Here is a 6,000-nt window from a genome sequence, read left to right on the forward strand (position 1 = left end):
TAATAACTCTTGAGAGTACCTGCAGGGAAAAAGAAAGTAATTCCAAGGCTCATTCTTTGAGACGCATATTTGTATTGTTGGCAGTCAAGATTTAATTCACTATTACAGGAAGCCAAGGTAATAATATTACAATTCTATGTGGGTTGCTATCTTAAATGGGTTAAAGTTTTAAACCATTGTTCTGAGTGTTGTTTAGTGGGGTACATGACTCTTCCATGGTTTCTTAGTGCCTAGGGCAGCATAAAAACTAAATACATCACTGATTTAGGCCAGGGATACGCAAATCTATTTAAAATATAGGAGCCATTAAGAATATTTAGGAGCTAGACATACTTTTAGGCGCTAGACTGGTATTGTATACAGATATATGGAGAATAACCCCAAAAAGTTAGGATTCAGAAATAAAATTCTAGTAGCCAATGGCTCCCTTACTCCTGAGTAGACATGTGCATGGCGAAAAAATTTGGTTCGGATCGATTTGGATTTTTTCGAAATTTCGGTTCGGAGCGATTCGAATTCGGATCGGTTCTTCGGAATTTCGGTAAGTGTTAGGTGGGATTAGACTAGTATTATGTACTGTACATTAGGTGTAACCCATAGCAGAGTGATATAACCTAATATACTGTACAATACTAGTGTAATCCATGGCCATCCGAATCTACCGAATAAATCCGAATAAATCCGAATAAATCCGAAGTTATTCGGATTTATTCGGTAGATTCTGCACTATTTTAATTTGGAGATTCGGTTCGATCCGAATCTCCGAATTTGCAGAATTTTCAGAATTTCCGAATCGAACCCGAACCGAACCGAACCGCACATGTCTACTCCTGAGTTTGTGGAGCCCTGATTTAGGCCATGTCTTCTCAAATGTGGTATTACATCACAACAGTTGAATCAGAACAGTGTGGAAAACATCCTAATATTTCTAGTCTGGACAATAATCTCCTTGCAAAGAAAATAAAGTTGTCAGAATATTGGGATCTTTATATCTTCATTTTTCAGAGATAGCTGTAACTAAACAAATATATCACTGGAAATCAAATGAAGTGTTCCTTTCTCACTCTAAACAAGCAAACACATTACAGTTATAGATCAGTTTTCCATTGAAGCTGTGAAAATCATATGAGTTAAAATGGAGCTTTTTTCAGCAATGCCATAATGAAACGAAAATAGCATAGCATTGTGCTGTTATTTGCTGCATGAACATTAGTTTGAGTACAGCGCATGCAGTTTCAGGAGAATTGCAAAACCCCAGGGATAATGGCAAAATATATCTCTGTTTCCTGTGTTACAGGCTAAATTTAACCCACATCCTGCAGTGACATGAGTTAGATGTGAATATTAACTACATTGTATTTGTTTATATTGCTCGAAAATTGTAACAACTTCTGATGACTCAATTGTATTAATTTATATCTTCATATATATCCAATCTACTTATTATAAAGCAAGTTGATGCTGCTGAGTACAGATGTATCATGCACAGCATTTATGCATCTTATACGTTCTCAGCACTGCAATTATTGTAAAGGGACATTATGATATATGTTTCATTAACTGTTTATGTTTTTTTGAAAGTGCAGACTCCCAGTTTCACAAGCCACACAATACTATGTTGTTGTACACAGCCGTTGTTTTGATCGCTCCAGTAACTTATTTATATCTGTCCCTAATTGGCACAGAAGAAGAGATAAATGGCTTTTTAAAAGGAAAACTAAGTACAACATTGAAGAAGAACCCATTACTTTATGGAGACTAAACTTTATGCTAAATCTAATTCTTAAGAAATTTCATTTTAAAGGGACAGTCTAGGCCAAAATAAACTTTCATGATTCAGATAGAACATGTAATTTTAAACAATTTTCCAATTTACTTTTATCACCAATTTTGCTTTGTTCTCTTGGTATTCTTAGTTGAAAACTTAACCTAGGAGGTTCATATGCTAATTTCTTAGACCTTGAAGCCCACCTCTTTTAGATTGCATTTTAACAGTTTTTCACCACTAGAGGGTGTTAGTTCACGTATTTCATATAGATAACACTGTGCTCGTGCACGAGAAGTTATCTGGGAGCAGGCACTGATTGGCTAGACTGCAAGTCTGTCAAAAGAACTGAAAAAGGGGCAGTTTGCAGAGGCTTAGATACAAGATAATCACAGAGGTTAAAAGTATATTAATATAACTGTGTTGGTTATGCAAAACTGGGAAATGGGTAATAAAGGGATTATCTATCTTTTAAAACAATAAAAATGCTGGTGTAGACTGTCCCTTTAAGACAAATTTTTATTTGAGTGGCATCTTTTTCTGTGTGAACTTTTTTGCCATAAAACATGCTGAGATCTGTGCATATCCTAAAAGGGCTAATTAAGTAAAAACATAATTTATGCTTACCTGATAAATTTATTTCTCTTGTAGTGTATCCAGTCCACGGATCATCCATTACTTGTGGGATATTCTCCTTCCCAACAGGAAGTTGCAAGAGGATCACCCACAGCAGAGCTGCTATATAGCTCCTCCCCTCACTGCCATATCCAGTCATTCGACCGAAACAAGCCGAGAAAGGAGAAACCATAGGGTGCAGTGGTGACTGAAGTTTAATTAAATTTAGACCTGCCTTAAAAGGACAGGGCGGGCCGTGGACTGGATACACTACAAGAGAAATAAATTTATCAGGTAAGCATAAATTATGTTTTCTCTTGTTAAGTGTATCCAGTCCATGGATCATCCATTACTTGTGGGATACCAATACCAAAGCTAAAGTACACGGATGATGGGAGGGACAAGGCAGGAACTTAAACGGAAGGAACCACTGCCTGTAGAACCTTTCTACTAAAAACAGCCTCCGAAGAAGCAAATGTATCAAATTTGTAAAATTTGGAAACAGTATGAAGCGAAGACCAAGTCGCAGCCTTGCAAATCTGTTCAACAGAGGCCTCATTTTTAAAGACCCAGGTGGAAGCCACAGCTCTAGTGGAATAAGCTGTAATCCTTTCAGGAGGCTGCTGTCCAGCAGTCTCATAGGCTAAACAGATTATACTCCGAAGCCAAAAAGAAAGAGAGGTTGCAGAGGCCTTTTGACCTTTCCTCTGTCCAGAGTAAATGACAAACAGGTTAGATGTTTGGCGAAAATCTTTAGTAGCCTGTAAGTAAAACTTCAAGGCACGGACTACGTCTAGATTATGCAAAAGACGTTCCTTCTTTGAAGAAGGATTAGGACATAATGATGGAACAACAATCTCTTGATTGATATTCTTGTTAGAAACCACCTTAGGTAAAAACACAGGTTTTGTACGCAGAACAACTTTATCTGAATGAAAAATCAGATAAGGAGAATCACAATGTAAGGCAGATAACTCCGAGACTCTTCGAGCCGAGGAAATAGCCATCAAAAAAAGAACTTTCCATGATAGAAGTTTGATATCAATAGAATGAAGGGGTTCAAACGGAACTTCAAAAAAATGTATAACAGGAGCACCAGGTAAAGTGATAAAAATGATAAATTTTATTGAAATACAAAGGGTATATTAACCCCGGGTAAGAACACACAAAAAGAAAAAGGTTTGAACCAACAAACAGATGAACAATGGCTGACCGGTTTCGGCTGTTGCCTTACTCCTAGCCTGCTTAAAACTGTTTAACAGTTACTGCTTTAAAAATCCTCATCTGAGTTGCCATTGGTTCAGGGGCTCACACCCCATGATCTCCAGCTTCATTCAATTATATACTCATTAAATGACACCAGAATTCCTACGGTACATTGTTGTGAAGAAAGCAAGTGAATGTACAAACTAAACAATAACCTTTTAATTCTTTAAGTTTTTAATAAATAAACTCTTGTTCTAATGGTGTATCCTTTTATATTAGGATGTGCATAGCTTATGTGTATGCTGAAAACCACTCTAGCATATGCTAGTGTAATAACAAAGGTTGCCGTGTACTCCGGCTGTACAAAGAAACACGTTATCTTTTATGTTTTATAGGGACACTTATAGTCAATTATATTGTGCACTAATAAAGTGTTACTTTCAATGGGTTTTACCTTTTAGCTTTAAACTTTTAGCTCTGCTTGATATCGTCTGCATAACGCTGTGGGGCCTGTGAATGACTGCCCAGGTTTCCGTTCTAAAGTGTTCTCATTGGATGGTTATCGTATATTTAGACCAATCATTGTGCAAGTCTCACAGCGTGTGCTTCAGACGTATGAAACACCCTGTCTTATTGGTCCCCTGCAGCTGCTGTGTCGTCCTATTCATTACGTGTGTGTGTTGTTAGCAACCGTTACTGGGGGATATCTGTAACCTGCAGTTCTGTTGTTGTATGAAGAAAATGGGTTAATTAGGTAAACATACAGACTTTAATGCTTCAGAAATTTGGAAGGCTTCTATTTACATATCGCAACCGTGGGATCCTATGCCTCCGTATTAAATCTTGCTAACTGAGTAAATCGCTTACAGAAAAAAGGACCTTGTTGTTAACTGAACATATACTAGGATCATAAATCTACAAAGGTCCTAGTCAGGGATTAGTGCTGCTAGTTAGGAGGGAAATGTTATCTATACAATAAATCTTGCTTGTTCTGGGTAAAAAGCATAAAGTGAAATGTCCCTTGTCCTTAGCTAGTTATGTGCTGAGATTGTAAATATGTAGAAATCCTAGTGGGGGATTAGTCACTACCGGTTAGGGGGAATAATATCTCCTGATCTGTATGCCCGCTTTCCATTGACAGGTTATTCCTAAACTCTATTTGTATACTTAGTTTCATGTGTGAAGAAGTTAAATATATACAGTGGTTTGATAAGGGGGGTGTTTAGAAGGGAACAATATTGTTGGAAAATCTATAGATGCCTGGCATGGCAATATATATAGATTACTCAGAGTAATGTAGATTACTTAGATTACCAAAAGTTGATTAAATCGAATTCTGAGTTGAGGCCATCTGGAACTCTCGTTTTTAAACGAAATATCCAGAAGGCCTCTCTTTCCCCCAATTTTCATGTCCTATCCCCCCCTTTGGTCTGGATAGGTACTCTCTCAATGATGGTCCAAGAAAACAATCTTTTATCCTTGTTGTGAATAATTGAAAAGTGATTGATTAGTGGAGTAGTGAGAACACCCGCTTTTATATCCGATAGGTGTTCTTTGATCCTGACTCTGGCTTCCCTTGTTGTGAGTCCTACATATTGGAGGGCACAATGTGTACATGAGATCAGATACACCACAAAAGTTGACCTGCAATTCAGGCATAGCTTCTTTTGAAAATTCTCTCCTGTGACTAGGGAACTGAAAGTATCCCCTATAGTGACTCTTTCACAGGCCTTGCAGGAAAGATGATTGCACCTAAAGGTTCCATTGAGTCTTAACCAGGAAGACCCGTCTGTATATTCTTGCTTTAATCTAGTAGGTGCAACCATGTTGCCTATTGTCTTATTCCTTTTGTAAGTGCATCTGATGCCCTCTGACACTGTTTCCTTAAGAGCATCATCAGCTAACAATAGCTGATAATTGTTCCTAATGATCTGGCATATCTGGGTATACTGCTGAGAGTATTCTGTCGAGAATGTGATTTTCTTCTCGATTTTCCCTTCGGTCCCTTTTCTATTCTGGTTAAGGTCAGCTCTAATGATCCTTGTGACAGAATTCCTCTCTTTTGAAATGATGGACCTAGGATATCCTCTCTCCAACAGTCTATCTGACAGTTCATCCGCTTGTTGCTCATATGTACTGTAGCTAGTACAGTTTCTTTTCAAGCGGATGAACTGCCCTCTCGCTACACCCCTGAACACTCTCTTGGGGTGACAACTTGAGGCATGCAATAAAGAGTTGCCTGTGATTGGTTTTCGATAGGTCTCTGTGATTATCTTGTGACCTGCTATTCCTTTAAGCATGATATCTAGGAAGTTTACTTTGTGTTGTTGAGTCTCAGAGGTAAAACTGATTCCCACAGTGTTGTTATTTAAACCCTCCACAAATTTCTCCAGATCGTGTGGGGAACCCTCCCA

This window comes from Bombina bombina, chromosome 2, assembly GCF_027579735.1.
Source record: "Bombina bombina isolate aBomBom1 chromosome 2, aBomBom1.pri, whole genome shotgun sequence".
NCBI classification, from domain to species: domain Eukaryota; kingdom Metazoa; phylum Chordata; class Amphibia; order Anura; family Bombinatoridae; genus Bombina; species Bombina bombina.